Consider the following 21,844-nt stretch of genomic DNA (forward strand, 5'->3'; position numbering starts at 1 on the left):
TTAGCCAAATGAATTTCTGAAGAGAAGGTAGGTAAGGCTTTGAAAACCTAATGGGACATTTCAGGCAAAAAATAACATAAAAAAAAAAAAGAGGTTAATTATTCTGAGAAGAATATTGCCTGAATGGAATTTATATTTTATTGTCTTGTAATAAGGATAATTAACAAATGTCTTAGAACTGTTAAGTATTATTATGTAGTACATCTTTATATTTTAAAAAAGGAAACTATGATTTAAATGATAGAATGTTAACATGGGTCCTCTTAGGAAGTAATTTAACAGAATTCATTCTCTTCTCTCAAGCTTTCACTTATCCCCTACCTGTTTTTTTTTTTTTTTCTCTCTTCTTTTCTTGATATCATTGCAGCAGAGGTCATAAATGTCCACTTCTCAGAATTACTATCGAGAAGAAAAAGTACAAAATACCTCATTTGATCCTTTCAAGCCTGACATTATATGAAAAGACAAGAAATCTATTTTTATATTCACTCATTACCTTCAAAGTTTTTTTAATGTAACTTTATCAATTTGGATAATAAAAACTTATTAATTTGTACTTCAGCACTTTGGAATTTGAGAACATTTGGGCAAGGCTGGCTTAAAGATGATCTATTCAATACTTATAGGAAAATAAAATTATTCAAGCTGCTGACTAATGCAAATAACTTACCAAAACAAGATAAAGTTCAACTGAGATTATTAGTCTAAATGCTTTGAACTAGTCAGAACATACTCTCCAGCTTCATAAACCAACTCCATGTAGTTTCTGTCATTGTTGTTATTGTTCGGTTGCTAAGTTGTGTCCAACTCTTTGTGACCCCATGGACTGCAGCATGCCAGGCTTCCCTGTCCTTAACTGTCTCCTGGAGTTTGCTCAAATTCATGTCCATTGAGTCAGTGATGCTATCTAACCATCTCATCTCTTGCTGCCCCCTTCTGCTTTGGCCTTCCATTTTTCCCAGCATCACAGTCTTTTCCAGTGAGGAGTGTGTTGATCTATATCTGTGTCTTGGTCACTGACACTGACTTCACATATAGGTTTAAACATTTGACCACTTCTTTGTGTTTTTATGTAGCCATGCCAGAACTTTTACATATTGATATACTTTGTCCTCACTTACTTTCCTTTTATTTATACTTTTTCTTACCATTGGGCCATTGTGTTAAAAGTTCAAGAATTTCGTGTATAAATAGGTTATATTATCCATAAGTTTTCAGTGTGTGCAGGGGATATTACACATTCTTTTTTATTAGGTTGGTGCAAATGTAATGGATGTTTCAGACTGCGGATTTTAAATCATTATCCAGTGAACCAGTGAAGTTGCTCAGTTGTGTCCGAGTCTTTGTGATCCCATGGACTGTAGCCTACCAGGCTCCTCCATCCATGGAATTTTCCAGGCAAGAGTACTGGAGTGGGTTGCCATTTCCTTCTCCAGGGGATCTTCCTGACACAGGGACGGAACCCAGGTCTCCTGCATTACAGGCAGACGCTTTACCGCCTGAGCCACTAGGCTCAAACACATCTTTATTAATCAAAACAGGAACCATTACAATCAACACATTTTTGCCAATGAGAAATAAATTTATTTATTCCTGTAGCATAAAAATCTGTGCTTTGGGATTTGATGAACTCTTGGAAAGCATTTTCTGCCTCCTGCTGGTTGTGGAAGCATTATTCCTGCAAAAAGTTGTTGAAATGCTTGAAGAAGTGGTAACGGATTGGCTTGTGGTCAGGTGAATATGGCAGATGAGGCAAAACTTTGTAGCCCAATTCCTTCAATTTTTGAAGCATTGGTTGTGTGATGTGTGGTCAGGCACTGTTGTGGAGAAGACTTGGGCCCTTTCTGTTGACCAATGCCAGCTGCAAATGTAGTTTTCAATGATTTGCTGAGCATCTTTCTCAAATGTAATGGTTCCATCAGGATTCAGAAAGCAGTAGTGGATCAGACTGGCAGCAGACCACCAAACAGTGACCATGACCGTTTTTGGGTGCAAGATTGGCTTTGGGAAGTGCTTTGGAGCTTTTCTCAGTCCAACCGCTGAGCTGGTCATCGCTTTTTGTCACAAGTCACAATCTGATCAAGAAATGATTTGTGCAGAATATGAGAAGGTGACACTTCAAAAGGATGACTTTTTCTGATTTTCAGTCAGCTCATGAGGTACCCACTTATCAAACTTTTTTATCTTTCCAATTTGCTTCACATCTTGGAGGACAAGAGAATGATCGACTTTGAGTTCTTTGGCAACTTCTTGTGTAAGAGGATAAGCTTTGATGATCCTCTCAGTTGGTTGATGTCAACTTTTGATGGCCAGCTACTAGGCTCCTCACTTTCAAAGCTTTCGTTTTCTTTGCAGAACTTCTTGAACCACCTCTGTCCTGTACATTTGTTAGCAGTTCCTGGATGAAATGCATTGTTGATGCTGTGAGCTGTCTCTACTGCTTTATGATCCATTTTGAACTCAAGAAAATCACTTGAATTTGCTTTTTGTCTAACATCATTTCCATAGTCTAAAATAAATATAAAATAAACAGCAAGTAAGAAGTCATTAGCATTAAAATGATGTATAACATAACCACATTTGTTAAGTATTGTATTCCAATATCAAATGACAAATTTCAACAATGTAAAACTGCAATTACTTTTGCACCAACCTAATATTGTAAAAAGAGTGTATTGGGTCTTGATAAAGCTGAGAACATCTGAAAGAGATTCTGAAAAGATCTGTTTTGCTTTCATTAACTTCTATTTCAAAGAATGGTACTACCAGATACCATTTGCCCAAGCCAGAAATTGGGGCAACATCATAAATTCCTCCTCCTCCCTGTCTCTCAATCTGATCAATTGTTAAGACTTACTGGTTCCACCAATGAAGAGTCCTGTCATCTCCAGACCTATCGTCACAATTGCTGTAGCTCATCAGGGTCTCCTTATCTGTAAACTAGATTATTTCAATTCCACCCAATTTCCTGAAGATCTGATTATGAAACATTCTCACTGAAAACCCTTGGCTGTTCCCTACTGCACATAGTATAAATACTCAGCTCCTGAGTGTGACAAATAAGACCTTTCATGATCTAACAGCACCTTCCTACCTAGTGTCATCTCCTATCTAGTCTCATTTCCTCTCAATCCTACAGTTCTCTCCTTGCACTTTCCACTTCGGCAGTATGAACTACACTTTGATTTTTAACCTGTCCTGCTCTTATAATCCTCAATGACTATACATGTTACTCCCTCTAAGACATGTAGAAACCCCTTCTCTGAAAACATCGTTGACTTCCTAAGGAACACTGTTTTTTCATTTTTTAAAAAAAGCAATTGATTTTTTTGTATCTGTAATTCCATAGACAGTAAACTCTTTGAGGGTAGGACCTATATCTTTCCCACTGAATAGCCTCCAACTCAGCACAGTGCCTAACAACAAATGTTTATTGAATAAATGAATGAATGAACAAATGAATACATTTAACTTTCACTAGTTATTATGTATGTTTGAAACCATCAGTACTGCTTAAATAGTTTTTCTCTCCATAATGCTGTTACTGACACAAGTTTTCCTTTCTGAGGCTATTTTAATCCTGTAGTCTTATAGTTTTAATAAGAGTTAGCTCTGTTTTCTTCCATTTTTCAATATTCCAATTTACTTGATTCTTTCTTTTGCATTTGTGGCCCTGTTATGTGTTTCTACATAAACACATTTGTGACCATGTTGGATTATGTGTTTCTATAATTAAGTGCAACTAACTTTAAATAAAACACTAACTTCTTTAACATGAACCATCTTTGCTTGTATATTGTCAAGCAGCTTATTTAACTTATATGCAGAGTACATTACGTGAAATGCCAGGCAGAATGAATCACAAGCTGGAACCAAGATTGCTGGCAGAAATATCAACAACCTCAGATACGCAGATGACACCACCTTTATGGCAGAAAGCAAAGAGGAACCAAAGAGCCTCTTGATGAAGGTGAAAGAGGAGAGTGAATAAGTTGGCTTAAAACTTAACACTCAAAATACTAAGATCACGACATCCAGTTCCATCACTTCACGGCAAATAGATGGGAAAAAATGGAAACAGTGGCAGATTTTATTTTCTTGGGCTTCAAAATCACTGTAGGTGGTGACTACAGCCATGAAATTAAAAGACACTGGCTTCTTGGAGGAAAACTATGACAAACCTAGATAGCATATTAAAAAGCAGAGATATCATTTGGCCGACAAAGGTCCATATAGTCAAAGCTATGGTTTTTCCAGCAGTCATGTACAGATGTGAGAGTTAGACCATAAAGAAGGCTGAGCACTGAAGAACTGATGCTTTCACACTGTGGTGCTGAAGACTCTAGAGAGCCCCTTGGACAGCAAGGAGATCAAACCAGTCAATCCTAAAGGAAATCAACCCTGAATATCCATAGGAAGGACTGTTGCTGAAACTGAAGCTCCAATACTTAGGTCACCTGATATGAAGAGCTGACTTATTGGAAAAGACTCTGATTCTGGGAAAGACTGATGGCAGGAGAAAGGGGAAACAGAGGATGAGATGATTGGACGGTATCATCAAGTTTGAGCAAACTCTGATGATAGTGAAGGTCAAGGAAACCTGGCATGCTGCAGTCCATGGGGTCGCGAAGAGTCGGACTCAGTGACTGAACAACAATCCTTGCTAAAAATCTTTCTTTTCACTCTAGCATAAATGGGATTAAAGAGGGATCTAAAGCTTTTGAAAACACAGAAGTCTCTACCTGGGTAATTTTAATACCAGATTTACAGTTTGAAAGAGACAACACAGTCAACATATTATATAAATATGTGTCATCTATAATATTCAGGCAATGTTGTTTACAATAATAAAAACTGGATAGATAAAATGTATTAAATTTTAATGCATATAGTTAATGAAATACTGTGCAGCAGTTTAAAAGGATGAAGTAGAACTTTATATGCTGTATAGAGAGTTTGAGTTATATATTTAAAAGATAGAGGACAGTAAACATAGTGTGATTCAATTTCTGGGCATAATATAAAGTATACACTATATATGGCAACATTTTTCTGGAGATTAACAAGAAACTTGATAGTGGTTATTTGGAGAATCAGGAGTATTTATGTGTTTTGGAGGGGTGCTGGTGATGAAGAGTGTGGCAAGGAGGGATATATTACCTCTAAATTTCTATTTTGCTGGAATTTTTAATGCACATTTTAATTTTTATAACAAGAGTAGTATTATGGGTCGGAGAAGGCAATGGCACCCCACTTCAGTACTCTTGCCTGGAAAATCCCATGGACGGAGGAGCCTGGTAGGCTACAGTCCATGGGGTCGCTGAGAGTCGGACACGACTGAGCGACTTCACTTTCACTTTTCCCTTTCATGCACTGGAGAAGGAAATGGCAACCCACTCCAGTATTCTTGCCTGGGGAATCCCAGGGATGGCGGAGCTTGGTGGGCTGCCGTCTATGGGGTCGCACAGAGTCGGACATGACTGAAGCGACTTAGCAGCAGTAGCAGCAGCAGTATTATGGGTCATTTTTCCTTTTTTATATGTCCCTGTATTAAAAGTAGGTATGAAAATTACACTGAAAATGAATATTCTCTATTCCTGACTTGAAAATAGGTTCATCTGTGGACAGGGTGGCAGGGCGGGAAGGTAGATGGGGGCAAATGGAGAGATTGAAATTGACATATATACACTGTGCTGTGTTGTGCTTTTCTGACCTCATGGACTGTAGCCCGCCAGGCTCTTCTGTCCATGGGGATTCTTCAGGCAAGAATACTGGAGTGGGTAGCCTATCCCTTCTCCAGGGGATCTTCCCGACCCAGAATTGTACTGGGGTCTCCTGCATTGCAGGCAGATTCTTTACCAGCTGAGCTACCAGAGAAGCCCCATAAACACACTACCATGTGTAAAATAGACAGCTAGTGAGAACTTGCTGTAAAGCACAGAAAGCTCAGCTCTGTGTTCTGTGATGACCTAGAGAGGTGGGATGGGGGTAGGTTGGGAGGACAGTCCAAGAGGGAGGGGATATACATGTGCATATGGCTGATTCACTTCACTGTACATCAGAGACTAACACAACATTGTAAAGCAATTATATCCCAGTTAAAAACAATGAATATTCTCAAGTGATTCTCAAACTTTATTGTGCACCAGAGTCACCTGAAGTGCTTCTTAAAAAGCAAATTCCAGATTCCCACCTCAAACCTCTGAATTAAAATCTCCGTATGTTGGGAGTCTAAAAAAATAAAATTTTAACAAGGGTTTCAAATGATTCTGGGTCAGGAAGATCCCCTGGAGAAGGAAATGGCAGCCCACTCTGGTATTCTTGCCTGGAAAATCCTGATGGAGAAGCCTGGTAGGCTACAGTCCATGTGGTCGCAAAGAGTCGGACATGACTGAGCAACTTCACTTCACTTCACTTCAAATGATTCTGGCACAGGCAGTTTGAGCAATATACTCTGAGAACTACTGCAGAGCAACTAATTAATATTTCACATTCATACTTCTGCATGTCTAGGACATCTTCACCAGTAGTAGTAATAACAGTCAGTTGCTGTGAGGATAAAATTAGATAATCCATGTAGATCTCTTAGTACGGTGCTTTGCACACAGCAAATGCTACTGGGGGTTGGGAGCTATCTGTCATTTTGTTTGGTTTGAGATTTTTATTATTGGCCATTATTACTTGTAGTTTAAAGGTTACTGGAAGGAAACCGACCTATTTTTAAAAACAAACAAGTGTACACTTTGAAAAATTGTTCTTTGAGAACTTTTAAAAATGCTTAGTGTTCTATTCTTCACTGACAATAATCACTTTTTCATTAGGTATAGCAATTATATTTAAAATTATATTTAAGTATCTAATGCTATTCTTTCATTATAAAATTTTATTTTTCGGCTAAAAAAATGAATTTTTCACAATGTTTTTGAAGTCAAGATTTATGCTGTGTAGGAATGTATATCTTATGAAACAAAATGTCAATGGCAGAGTATGATTTGATTTACAAGAGTGTCGCTGTCTTCAGACTTTTTAAAATGTGCTATTATGTGAAGTGGGATACACAAGACTATGGGGAGGGCCTGCATTGATGCTCTGCATTATGATTCATACTGTGTTTGCCATTTCTCTGGCCTGGAGGATGTTTGTAAGTCCTGTGGTCAAAAGTAAGACAGTAAATCTGCTGGCAAACATAGTAGTCAGGTTCTCATGCTTCATATCTGCCAGAAAACTGACTTAGCAAAACACAGCCGACAGCACAAAAAGAGCCAGCTGGATTTGTAGTGAGTTGTAAATCCTGATCAGCTAGTTCCACTTAATTCCATCTCTGGTGACATATTTTGGAGCCCTGGGGACAAGTAGAAAAGTCTACCACGTATAACCCAGTTGATCCTTCAAGGCATTGCACAAATGTCATAGCTGTAGAGAAAAAAGGGGCACAAGTCAGCCCTTTTCCAGGGTACGTCAGCCTTTATTTCCCCCACAGAGCTCTGAGATCTCTTCCCCAAGGCCACCTTCAATAAGCAGCTCTGCCTGAGATGTATCTTGATTTCTTTGTGCAGGCATGCTAAGTCACTTTAGTGGTGTCTGATTCTTTGCGACCCTACGGACTGTAGCCTGTCAAGCTCCTCCTCTGTCCATGAAATTCTCCAGGCAAGAATACTGGAGTGGGTTGCCATGCCCTCCTCCAGGGGATCTTCCCAATCCAGGGACTGAACCTGCATCTCTGTACCTCCTGCATTGGCAGACAGATTCTTTACCACTGCCAATAAGGACAGTTGACCTCAATTCTGTAAAGAACTGGGTTATTGCCTTGGCACTAAAGGACTGACACACTCATCCACCTATATTGGAATATTTCCCTCTCGTTTCATTCAGCTAAGAGGAGATGGCCAAAAAAATTTTTTTCTATCAGCCTCTGAATATGTTTTCAGTTTGGCTTAAGTTATGGTTATAAAGTTATTAAATCTCTTCAAATATCTTGTCAGGTCTCTGCTGGGACAAGAGATGATTATTTCTGGCAATATTAAACAACCTCTTGGATTCAGGAGGTATCTCCCAAAAGGGTGCAAAATACAATATTTTTTGAGTCGCTCCCAAAGGGCAGCCAAAAGAAAGAACTGACAACTTGCGTGGCCAAGGGAGGCAAAAAGCAAAGCCAGGAACCTAGAATGTAAAACAAGATAAGAAGAAAGGAATAGCTATTCCAAGGGCAGGAAGATCAATGACCAGTGGGTTTCAGTTTGGACATGGAGGGACAGTGTGAAATTTTATTTCCTTTCATGGTTACACATTACATATAGATAGTTGGGAGCGCTGGCTCTGGTGAGAAACCTCACTTTCTCTGGCCTCTGCCAGTTTTCCCAGGATCCCCTCTGCAGGCTCTGGTTTTCCATGAATTTTAATTTAAGATTACCTTGACGGTTTAAGGGAATAATGTAGCAGTTTACTAGAAATTTCCTCCGAGTCTCATCAACTCTGGGCAGAGTCCATACAGCGGGTCCTCCTTTGAAGGTAGATAGGGGGTGTCTGGAAGGCCATTAACTTCACTTTTAGAATGTTACTCAAAGGAACTTTAGTTGACCAGTTCTACTTTTTAAAATAGAGTAATTTACTCCACCATATCAAATTATCCTGGGGAAAAAAAAAATCATAACCTTCTTGAAAGAGAGCAATTTACTGGGTTCTTACCAGCAAGCTCAGGCTGAACTCAAATGTCTTTTGAACCTGACAACTCATAGGTGAGTGATTTCTTGATTGATTTTTAGACTTCTAACAATACTCTTCAATGTTCTCATTCACTCCTTGAAATGTAACTAACCTTGGTTCTAGGGTACTGGAAAGTCTATTAGAGAAGGTAATCTAGCAAATGGGATTCTTGTAGCCTGAAACAGTTCATGCAATACTAGATAGGAGAAACTTAATTGCCTCTCATCCACAGGTATCTTACATTCTTAAAAGTTTTTCAAATTGTAGCAACATGTCAATAAAGCAAAAATATCAACAGGCTAAAGAATCTAAATAATAGACATTTGTTATATTCACAAGTAAGATTTATATCTGATGATGTACATGGTTAATTAAATATGAAAAAGTTTAAGAAAATATGAAAAATGGTAGATATTTAAAAGCATTGACAGTTTTAGCCATATATACACATGGGTATGGGCTTCCCAGGTGGCTCAGTGGGTAATGAATCCGCTTGTAATGCAGGAGACACAGGAGATATGGGTTTGATCCTTGGGTCAGGAAGATCCCTTGGAGGAGGGCATGGCAACTCACTCCAGTATTCTTGCCTGGAGAATCCCATGAACAGAGGAGCCTGGCAGGCTACAGTCCATAGGGTCGCAAAGAAGCCACTGAAGACAACTTAAGTGACTAAGCGTGCACACACACACACACACGTATAATACTATGTATATAAACAGGTATATATAGATTAGACGACAGAATAAGTGAACAGTCGTTATTTGATTGTTTAGAAACAAATGAGAAGAAACTGTCCTTTCTTCTTGAGCATTCTTGACAGAGTGTGAAACAGTCTGTCAGAGAATAATTACTTTTTTTCTAGCTTTTCTAAAAGGCATAGGTAAACAGAATTTAAAATTGCTCTCTAATCACTAAAATACTTTGAATGTGCTTTGAACTGTGTTGTTCCCACTAAAATCTGAAACTACACATCTGGAATAATGTGAAGCAGAATGCTTAAAAACACCTGTAGCAGAAGATTAGCCCAAAACAATTATGAGTGACTAATGACAGACCCACACCTTTTTCTTACAATCAAGCACTTCAAGGGGATCATCTTTCTCTTGAAATTCTTCATACAAGAAGAGATGTGATCACATACTGCTGTGAATGCAAATCTCTGGGCACTTTTCCCCCCCGTGGCTGACATATTAAATAATAAGAAGCCAACATAACATTACAGATGAGTGCTTGTCTAACTGCTCTGAGAGTTCAGGCCGACCAGTCTGACTGATAGTCTGGAACCATTTTGATGCAATTTACTAATACCCCTTCCTAGAAGAAGATGAATAGGGTTTAGCATTGAGCAGCCTGAAATAAATGGCAGTAGGGCTGAACACCATCATGTTTATACTGTTTTTCTGTGAAAGGCATTCTGTTATTTTCTTCTTTGGCATTTGGACAAAAGCCGGTGGGTGTGTTGGTAAAGCATTTTGCAGATTTTGAATGTATCACTGATACTGTCAACAAGTCCACCACCATATTCTAAACTGAAGTAGGGCTCTTGTCCTGAGCTGTATCTTAGTTTGTCGCAATTTTTCTCCAGGTATCCCATTCTTTCCAAGTCCCTACAAACCAAGACCGATTTCATAAGAAGTGCATGTAAGGACAGTATCGAATAGCCACAAAGATATAAAGTTCTCTCAGAAGAGTAAATTGGAAAAGTTTCTAGAGAGGAGGCTGATAAGAAAAGAAATGGTATTGAAAGAACACAGTAGTGAGAAAAATGGCTGAGACTATTTTTTGAGCCACTGACCCCACTGGCAGTCTGTGAAGGCTGAGAAGTCTGAGAGTCTGAAGTCTGAGAGTCTGAGAAGGCTACAGACTCTCCTTTTCAGGAAAACTTGCAGATGCAGGAAGATATGGATTTCTTCCCCATGTAAGTCCACAGAACTGCTACTCCTAACAGTGGATGAACCCGTCCAGCTCAGGCTGAAAGTGTAAAGTGGGTTCGATAGGTTGTGGATGCTCGGCAGGCCTTCTCTTTCCAGATGCACCCCCTCTCCCAGGCTCCAGTGATCATCGAGCCTCCTACGTTTGGATGTCCTTCCAGGCTTACCCTCTCTGAGCAACACTCCAACTTTAAACCCCTCCCCTCTCTTCACACTGTCCCCACCCCCTCAGTTCCATATATCCACGCTCTCAGGTTTTATTCTCATAGATCAGAAATTCTTAAGAATGGGAGTCATTTGCTGGCAAAACATATCAGATTGGGGGGACAACAGTTTTTAAAATCACATCCAAAACACACACCCCCTAAAAGATGTATCTTCATGGGTGTGATAAGAGAGGGGTATCTTTGGTTTCCACTGCTGGTCCCCATTGAAAATTGGCAAAGGGAACAAGAATCATGATGATTGCCTTGGTGGAGGACTTGTGTGGAGGCAGAAAAAGAGCCTCATGACCTCAAGAAAGTTACTGGGGCTTGTTAGTAATGAATTTATACTAAAGTATGTCCAATGTGGAATCCATTTTATTTAAAACAAGATTACATTTTAAAAATAGGATTGATTTCAATGCTAAGAATTAGGATAGCATGGGCAGGCCAACGTTTTGAGGTACACTTTCCATTTAGTAAGAGGCAAACGCCTACTCCTTCACATCAACCTGGAGGTGTGGAGTTAGCCATCGAATATAGACCCATCCAATAGACTAGGCTTCCCTAACAACAGAGAACAAAACTAAGCAAAACTCTTGCCACAACCCACACAACGATATGCTCCAGATGATAGAGTCAAGCATGTCTTTTCCCGTAAAATCAATCTAAGTGTCTATCAACAGAGGCATAGGTAAAGATGTGGTATACATATGCAATGGAATATTATTCAGCCTTTAAAAAGAATGAAATAATGCTATTTGAACCAACATGGATGGACCTAGAAATTGACACAGAGAATGAAGTCAGTCAGACAGAGAAGAAGAAACATCATTTGACATCCCTTACATGGAGAATCTAAAAAGAAATGATACAAATGAACTTATTTATAGAACAGAAACAAACTTTACACACTTACAGAATGAATTTATGGTTGCTGGAGGGAAGGATGAGGGGAAGCAATATTAGGGAGATTGGGAGGGACATGTTCACACTGCTATATTTAAAATGGATAACCGACAAGGACCTACTGTGTAGCACAGGAACTCTGCTCAGTGTGGCAGTCTGGATGGGAAAGTAGTTCAGGGGAGAATGGATACATGTATATGTATGGCTGAGTCCTTTTGCTGTTCACCTGAAACTGTCACAACATTGTTAATTGGCTAAGCTCCTGTATAAAATAAAAAGTTAAGAAAAATGTCTTTTCCTAGGGAGAGCAGAGGTACAACTTGGAGAGTTCCAGCTAATAAACTGATATGTACCATGTCTGCTCCTTATTTTTTGTATGGCTTATTTTTTCTTTCTGGTTTATTTGTTTCCCCCCTTGAGTCATGTTAAATTTAGAATTTCTTCAGGATTAAAGAAAAAGTTCCTGGAGTAGCATTTGGGGGGGAGGGTTAAAGGATTGATGTACATTTCATGTAACATCTACACAGAGGCATATAAAGAAAACACGGTCACAGCGAAACAGGAGAGAAGGAGGCAGGGCACAACCTTTTCAAGAAGGACAAAGCTGTTGAGGATATGACATAACTGGTTAGAACCAATTAGGCACAAGGTGGTGGAAGATTCGACTTCCAATAGGCCTTGAGCCTCATGATATGCTCATTGTAATATATTAGCATGCTAAATGACATACCCACTAGTGACTTGGCAGTTCTAAGGCTGAACATAAAAGTGCAAAATGTGGTCAGTGGCCCAATCCCTGGAAATCTCCAGCCCATCTCCAAAATAGTTGGAATAATATTCCCACTCATTGCTGTGCTGTGCTTAGTTGCTCAGTGTCTCATGTCTGACTCTTTGTGACCCTATGGACTGTAGCCTGCCAGGCTCCTCTATTCATGGGGATTCTCCAGGCAAGAACACTGGGAGTGGGTTGCCATGGCCTCCTCCAGGGCATCTTCCCAACTCAGGGATCGAATCCAGTTCTCCCACATTGCAGGAGGATTCTTTACTGTTAGAGCTACCAGGGAAGCCCAAGAATACTGGAGTAGGTAGCCTATCCCTTCTCCAGGGGATCTTCCTGACCCAGGAATTGAACTGGGATCTCCTTCATTGCAGGTGGATTCTTTACCAGTTGAGCTATCAGGGAAGTCCCACTTATTAGCCTGTGAAATTATCCAGCCCTTAAAAAACTAACCACCCCATGTATCAGGGCCTCTCGCCTTCTGAGATGGCCCACTCTGTCTGTAGAGTGTGCTTCTCCCAGGGCCACTCTTGTCTTTTGAGACAGATAACATTCTGTCTGTGGAATACGTATCTCTCTAAATAACTTCCCTTCCTATCATTTTGCCTCTAGCTGAATTCCTTTTGTAGAGAGACATAACCTGAGCTTCATTAAGTCCTGAGACCAAGTGTGTGATTTTTAACTAAAAGACAGTGGGTTCGAGCCCCAGTCTGGGTTTTAGCTGGGTTCAGATTCCATGTGAGTTAGGTAGTTTCCATAGGTTGTTTTTCTCACTGTCAAGCCAGGAAGAGCCCTTGCCTGAATATATGATATCAAACCTTACATCAACACTTGCTAAATTATAATTTTCAAAAAGGTAGAATTATAAGTCTCATCTAAATACACGATGAATACATGTCAAATATTTTAACTCATTGATTGGTAAAGGAACTAGTAAGACGTTAAAACCAGCTCAAACATTTTTTTGAAGTACAGACATACATAGAGGCTACCAGAAATTCTGAAATGAACTTGTCAACGAATACAAATTGGTTAATATTCTATGTGTGCGTGTGCTCAGTCACTCAGTTGTGTGTAATTCTTTTGCAACCCCATGGACTCTATAGCCCATCAGCCTCCTCTGTCCATGGGAATTCCTAGGCAGGAATACTGGAGTGGGTTGCCATTCCTTTCTCCAGGGGATCTTCCCAACCCAGGGACTGAATCTGCATTTCCTGCCTCTCTTGCATTGGCAGGAAGATTCTTTACCACTGAGTCACCTGGGAAACACAATATTTTATAGGGCAATAAAATGTAATATTTTGGGTGGAAATCAACTATAACTCTACCAGACAAAATTTATTTGGATTGTTATGAAAAAAAATCACTTGCAATATTGTGGACAAGAAACATTTGTGTTGTTATCCTTTTTCATTTTCTACAATTTAACTGCTTTCTCTATAAGTTGCAAAACAGTATAATCAATAAAAGACAAGGACATGATATTTTATATCAAGAGTTATTACACTCTGGCAGAATAAGTGTTCAATGATTAGGGCATACTTACTTGTTCATCTTATTCTTCCCAAACTATTCAATACTACAAACTTCAACTCTTTATTGTCTTCCTTTTCTCTTCATCAAACTTTCCATTTTGAACTTAAACAGCCTTCCAGACCACCTAGGCTAGCTCAAATTCTCTCTGTCAGATGCTCTCAAAATACCCCGTAGTTTTCATTCTTCTCAATTTCCATAATTTTGTCTGATTTGGAAAACTATTTGTTTAATACAGTCTCTCCACCTAAGTTTCATGAGGACAAAACTCCCACCTGTTTTATCCATAATTACATTCTTAATTTCTAGCAAAATGCATAATACATAGTAGATGCTCAATAAAAAGCCATTGAAGGACGGTGTGAATTCTCTCGGTGCATTTCCTCTCAAGTAGGAAGTTTATAGGGGCAGTGTAATACATGATTTTAAAAAAGGGCTTTAATGCCACACTAACTGGGCTTGACCTCTAATTCTACTACATACTAGCTATTATAAGGACAAATAAAAATTAAAAATAAGAGACTTAATTCTTCCACTTAAAAATAATAAATTTCTCTCATCTCTTCTTTTTAAGGCATTTACTTTAGAAAACTTTTAATCACAAGTACTTTCTCCTCTATCTGAAATATATAAAAATCTTTTTGAAAACTAGATATGCTTTTTGTCAGCTTTGCAACCTAATAATCCTTTCTGAAGGACCAGGAGTCATCCATGTGAAATGTAGATATTAAGTGATAGCACACCAAGGGGGGGTTGGGGGAGGGGGTGGGATGGATTAGGAACTTGGGGCTCACACATATATTTATACTATGTATAAAATAGATAACTAATGAGTAGCTACTGGATAGCACAGGGAACTCTACCCAGTGCTCTGTGGTGACCTAAATGGGAAGGAAATCCAAAAAAGAGGGGATATATGTATATGTATAGCTGATTCCCTTTGCTGCACAGCAGAAACTAATACAATATTGCAAGGCAACTATACTCCAATAAAAATTTAAGAAAAGAAATATGTAAGATAACATCATGAGCAAAGTTTTGGCAATAAATGAAAAATAATATGAAATTAAAAAAAAAAAAAGAGATAGCACCACTATCTCCTTATTTCTGTGAAAGGTGCAAGCATGCCTTATTTAGGCATCTTGCTCCAAGTTGCAAAACTCTCTCCTGTCATAAAAATATAAGAGGTTTGTGTTTCCTCTGAGTAAAATCAATTAGTTAATATGGATAGTCATCCCAATGTATATCTAAGTATCCCTAGATACATCTAAGATGAATTATGTGTCACAAAAGGAGCTATCTGGGCCTCTTTCTTGAAGACTAGCTATTATTTATCTTGAGAACATGTATGTCATGGTTGTATCTGTTTGACTACAAAAAAGGAGAAAAAAAGATAAGACTTCCTCTGTCTTTGTTAGCAGATTGCCGGTGATGTGCATCACATTCTGGTTTGATGCTTATTCAATAATAAAACTGTTTTCTTTCTCTTCTAATCTCTATGGGAAGATTTTCTTGGTTGGCAGATTTCATTTTAATTATATTTCCCCAACGCTCTGTAACCTTAGGCAAGTTACTTTTAACTGTAAAACTGTGCCCCAGTTCTTGCATCTATAAAATAAGTATCCTAAGGTACGATCCATGGGGTCACTGGGGAGATTCAGTGAATTAATACCATAAAGAACTTAACGCAGAGCCTACGGGAAGTCACGGTGGGTCTTCTGGCAGAGCTCCACTACACAGAGCTCCATGATCCATACTCTGGAAATGGACTTGGAGAAAGAAGGGTGGGGGGCAGGCCAGGTGTGCCAAGGAGCAGCTCCAGGGAGGGTAAGGGGACCCAGGGGCCTGAGCGAACATGGATTCAGTCAGGGACAGTGTACAGTTCAGTTCAGTCCCTCAGTTGTGTCCGACTCCCTGCAACCCCATGGACTGCAGCACACCAGGCTTCCCTGTCCATCACCAGCTCCCAGAGCTTGCTCAAACTCATGTCCATTGAGTCAGTGATGCCATCCAACCATCTCATCCTCTGTTGTCCCTTCTGGAAGAGATGGGACAGTGTACATTGAGTGCTTATGAGAGCCTATGCTACGCCGGGCACCATTCAAGGTGAGTCCTTGTCTTAAGGGACAAAGAATACACAAGCAAATAAGATAATTTGAGGTATTAGTGAGGGCTGTAAAGAAGACAAAATATTAATAAGTAATGTGGTAGGAGAGCAGCCGGGTCGTTTTAGGTAGCTGGGCAGGGGAGCATCTCCTGCTGGGAGCCACTAAGACACTCTTTAACACTGTGCTGCTGTCCACTTGAAATGAGGCCGGTTAACAATATGAGTGTTAACTCATATTGGATTTCAAAGATTTAGTTGGAAAAAAATGTAAAATACCTTATTAATAATTTTATATTAGCATATGTTAAACCAATGATATTTTTAATATATTTGGTCAAATAAAATGTTTTAGAATTTAAAAAAAAGATAAAAAACCACAAATGCCTACTATAAATCAAGAACTCAAAAAACACTGGCTGTTGATATCATACAAAAGTGATCACCATAGCAGCTTCTGGAGTTGATCCCCCCAAGACATATCAGCATCTAGAAATAGATCCTGAAAGTTACAGTGTTCTAGATGGAAATACTGATGTAGCTTTGACAAGTAAAAAAGAGAATGTTACCACTTAACTAACATCTGTGCTTTGTTGCATGTTGGTTAACTGTCTATCCAAGGCTTACGGGTATTTTGGACATATGTTTTCACATATTCTATAATTTCATTTCTGGTTATATTTTTTTAAAGACCAGGAAAGAGTTTTTATTATTAATTATTTTTCAAACTTATCTAATAACTCAATATTCTCCTGGTCCCAAATTATCCCTTATGGTTACCTACTGACTCTACACTTAGCTATTTCTGTTTTAGCTGAATTTTCAATATTCCAGCCTTGTATTTTTTGCAATTCTCATTCCATTATGTTTCTATTTTAATTTCTTCACAAATTGATTTTTAAAAATCTATTATTGAATAGAAGGCAAGGCAATTTGAAGGGAAAAGCAAACTATTTTAGTGATAACACAATAACAATACTTTTGTAACAAATTGTCCCTGTGGATCATGTGATAAATTCTAAAACAATAAAGTGTGTCACCTGCAAACATTTGCAGCAAAGCCAGTGCCAAATGCATAAGGGTTATTCCAGAAGTTGTAGGTCGATGTTAGGGCTGAATTCAGTTAACTGGAGGCAATCCTTTAACATTTTAGCTGATAGGGCCACATTAGAAGTGCTGTTGTGTGATCACATTTTAGTGCCTATTATGTCTTGATTAAGACTCCCCTGGATATTCCTTTTTAATGGAATTTGAGGAATTAAAAATGGCTTCACAAATCACTTTTTAATCTGGTGAAGTAAGCAGGGAATGAGAAACACCGCGCTGTCATCTTCAAGTGCAAGCAAAGTTGTAAATAAAGAAAACAAATTAGTGACTGGTTCACACCTCATCAGCTACCTAACAACCTGTTACCAGTTAATTACACACCTTTAAAATGCATGTACAAGAGAAATTATTCAGAAATCAGTTTCTCTAAGGGGGAGGGTGGTGGACAACCTCCATAGCAGAAGAGGCTATATTTAACTATTTAGATAACCAACGATGAAGGGGAAAAAAAGAAACATTTTTTTTTCTCAAGAATTATTGTCCTGAAAGTGCCACCTATTATTGGTGTAGCCTCTGTGGCCTCCACACCAACAGATAAATATTTGTTGAGCACCTCCTGGGAAATAGTCTCCAATATCCCTTTGTGACCTACTGTAATTTCGATCTGTCAGAAGCATCCACTGGTTACTACGTTCAGAGCCCAGTCCTGAGCAATGTGAGAATTAACCACAGATGACAAAGTTAAACACCACCATTTCCAAGAAGTTTAAACAGTCTGGTCACATGCTTTTTATTTCACAATATTCGTATTGCCTCTTGTTGTAGCTTTAGTGTAAATAGAAAACAGTGGAAACTATACATATTGAACAAAAAAATAAATTTGGAATGGAACCTGGTTAGGACTATTATGCTATTTCTTTTACATATACAGCCTTGTTGAGGGACTTATACATGTCTGTGTTTGATTTATTTCACTAAAATTGTTTTCAATAAGTAGAAGGCTCCAAAATATGGCTTTGCAAAATCAATACATATGGAGCTGTCTTCCAGAAGATTGATCTGCATACTGGTTATCTGGAGTCAATCATTTTCTCATCCTGTGCCCCAAGTTACCTGCTGTTAAACCAGGATAATCATAACCTACGTCATTGGGTTGCTCAGATGTATAACTGACAGAAGTAATTTCAATGCACTGAGGCTGTGGTAAATGTTAATTACTATTATTTGCCACGGTATTTATGGTTACTGAACCATGACATTGGTTTGGTTGCCTGACCAAATCTGTTTCCTATAGCATTTTAGTGTAACTTATGATCTAAATTCTTCAAGTGATATTATGTTATGCATTTACTGAAGGGTCAGCTTCAAATTAGCCTGTTTTGAAATTGGGAGTATATGCAGTTTGAAATCAATCAATTAACTCCACAAATAACTTTTTAAGATATATTGATTCTATCTGTATTATATTCACTTGGAGGTGATTATTTATGATGCATATTCAGATTTTTTGGCATTAATTCACCTTCCAGCAACTTAGTTCTTCACTGGGTACTACAGTCAAAAGATCACTAGTCATTTTTAATTTTAAAAATATGCATACGATAACCCTATATGAGAGACAGAATAAGAGACACAGATGCATAGAACAATTTTGTGGACTCTGAGGGAGAAGGTGAGGGTGGGATGTTCTGGGAGAATAGCATTGAAACATGTATATTATCATATGTGAAACAGAACACCATTCCATGTTCGATGCATGAGACAAGGGCTCAGGGCCGGGGCAATGGGAAGACCCAGAGGGATGGGATGGGGAGGGAGGTGGGTGGGGGGTCCAGGAAGGGGAACACATGTAAACCCATGGCTGATTCATGTCAATGTATGGCAAAAACTATTACAATATTGTAAAGTAATTAGCCCCCAACTAAAATAAATAAATTTATATAAAAAATATGCATATATATATATGTATATACACACACATATGTGGAGTAGGCAATGACAACCCACTTCAGTATTCTTGCCTAGAGAATTCCATGGACAGAGGAGCCTGGTGGGCTACAGTTCATGGGGTTGCAAATAGTTGGACACCACTGAGTGACTGCGCACAGCACATATGCATATGTATATACACATACACATACATACATTCCATAGTCCACAAGTTGTTCAAAATCATTTAGGTAAACTTCTCATGGTTATTTGCCTAAAGACAAGGAACTAGTTAGTTAAAGGTAAATGGTATGACTGGTTTGGGCAGGGTGTATGGATCTTTATTAAATCCTAGTCTGAATACTGTGCACATGTATAGAAAAATCCTCTAAGAGTAATGACCTCTCTTCATTCCGTGTAGGTCAATTTCAGAAAGCTGTTGTACAACCCTCCCCATTCCTGCTGATAAGCTTCCAATGAAGCATTGAAAAGATGAGCTAATTTGTATGATATGGTCCATTACATAATAGCAGAAAAGATACTGCCTGAAGTTTAAAAGCTTGGATTCTCCTACAGTTAAATTTTCACTACATTATTTTTGGATGTTACAAAAGTAATACAAACATATAAACAGAAAATGTGTAGTGGTGGACTTCCATAGTTGCAGCTCTCTAAGATAACTACTTTATATATATATGTGTGTATATATATATATATATATATATATATATATATATAATTTTTACAAACTACATTATTATATGTACTCTGTTCTGAAGTGACCCCTTATTGATGGAAATGTAGCGTGTTCCCAAAATTTTCTATTATAACATTACTAGAAATAAATTTCCTTGACTATATATCGTCATATACTCTTGCCAGTCTTTAACTGATTACACATCTAAAAGTAGAGCTGCCGGGTTAAAAGGTATGTGTGTGCATGCTCAGTCTCTAAGTCATGTCTGGCTCTTTGCAACCCCATGGACTGTAGCCTGCCAGGCTCCTCTGTCCATGGAATTTTCCAGGCAAGTTTTTAACAAATATTACTAAACAGCCACATAAAGGGTTTACAACTTACTTACAAAGCAGAAGTGTACCTATTCCTGCTAAGCTTCCCAGGTGGCTCAATGGTAAAGAATCTACCTGCAAATGCAGGAAACCCAGGTTCAATCCCTGGGCTGGGAAGATTCCCCTGGAGAAGGGAATGGCAACCCACTCTAGTATTCTTGCCTGGAGAATTCCATGGATAGAGGAGCCTGGTGGGCTACAGTCCACAGGGTCGCAAAAGAGTCGGACATGACTGAGTGACTAAACAACAACAACAAACCTATTGCTGCTACTCATTACTTGCTCTGGACAGTATCACTTTTAAATTTTGGCCATTCTCTTAGATAAGAAAAGGTAGTTCTTGTTTTTTTTATTTAGAGGTTTGAGACTATTATGGGATTGAACATTCATTTATGTGTTTTTGGTCATTGTAATATCTTTACCAGAGGTCTCAATCTGGAGGTCCAGTGGTTAAGACACCAGACTTCCAATGCAGGGGGCAGGGGTTCGATTCCTTGTCAGGGAACTAAGATCCCACATATGCGCACCACAATAAAAACAAAAAAATACAACCTTTTCTTTACTTATTGTTTGTGATGTGCTGCGCTTCGTCACTTGTGTCCGACTCTTGGCGACCCCATGGACTGTAGCCCGCCAGGCTCCTCTGTCCATGGGGATTATCCAGGCAAGAGTACTGGAGTGGGTTGCCATGCCCTCCTCCACGGATCTTCGCAACCCAGGGATCTAACCCAGGTATCCTGCATTACAGGCAGATTCTTTACAGTCTGAGCTACCAGGGAAGCCCAAGAAAACGGGAGTGGGTAAACTATCCCTTCTCCAGGGGATCTTCCCAACCCAGGAATCGAATCAGGGTCTCCTGCTTTGCAGGTGAATTCTTTACCAGCTGGGCTACCAGTGGAGTCCTAATTATTGCTTATCCTTTATCTTTATGTCACCCTTATTTTCTGGTTTTATCACTTTGGTAAAGGTCAACCTCCTTGAGGCTTTGCTTACTATCTATACACTGTTCAAATAAGACACATTCAAAACCTATGCATTTTGATTGTCTTTTTCTCTCTTATTTGATTTTATCTCTATTCCATTCTGAAATATATTATTAGAAGATAATTTTTTAAAAAAAGTAAAAATCATGACACATGCAGATATACAAATGAACATGTGTTAAAGATTTTACTTTACTCATCTGATGAGGAATCCTGGCAAATGTTATACCAGTTCCAAGAAAAGTCAAAAGGCACCAATCTATGTAGAGTAAAGGAACGGAATAGCAAATGGAGGAAAAAGTGGTTTTTTTTCCTGAGGGAAGAAGGAAGTCAACTGAAACTCTATCAGACAAGACAGAACATAACTGTCTATCAGTCTTTTAAAAGTTGTAAAATAGCTCAAAGACTATGAAAGGCTAGCATGTGTTAAAACAGAAAGCTAAGCTATATGCATATAATGTATAGTTTTACATTGAAACACAATTTTTTTCTACACTGTTTTCCCTTTTGATCAAAAACAATCTCGAAAGATTATTATTGATTACAAAATAAGATTGGTCTTAGTAGATTTGTCTTGGTGGTTTATAGTAATAAACTTGGTGGTAATAAGACTACTACTTCACCCTGTAGGCCTTTTGAAATCTGCTTTATTGTAA

The 21,844-nt window shown here is 38.6% G+C and overlaps 1 long non-coding RNA gene across 1 annotated transcript in view; it reads right to left on the reverse strand.

The window, feature by feature from the left end:
• Positions 1-318: 318 nt before the first annotated feature.
• Positions 319-21,844, reverse strand: part of LOC145524595 (uncharacterized) — a 63,461-nt gene continuing 41,935 nt past the window's right edge. The window contains exon 3 of the long non-coding RNA XR_014067698.1: positions 319-2,509. This is a non-coding gene — a long non-coding RNA (uncharacterized LOC145524595). The remainder of the gene's footprint in view (positions 2,510-21,844) is intronic.

The sequence above is a fragment of the Giraffa tippelskirchi genome, chromosome 10 (genome assembly GCF_054371585.1).
Source record: "Giraffa tippelskirchi isolate mGirTip1 chromosome 10, T2T-mGirTip1v1.2.pri, whole genome shotgun sequence".
Classification (NCBI taxonomy): domain Eukaryota; kingdom Metazoa; phylum Chordata; class Mammalia; order Artiodactyla; family Giraffidae; genus Giraffa; species Giraffa tippelskirchi.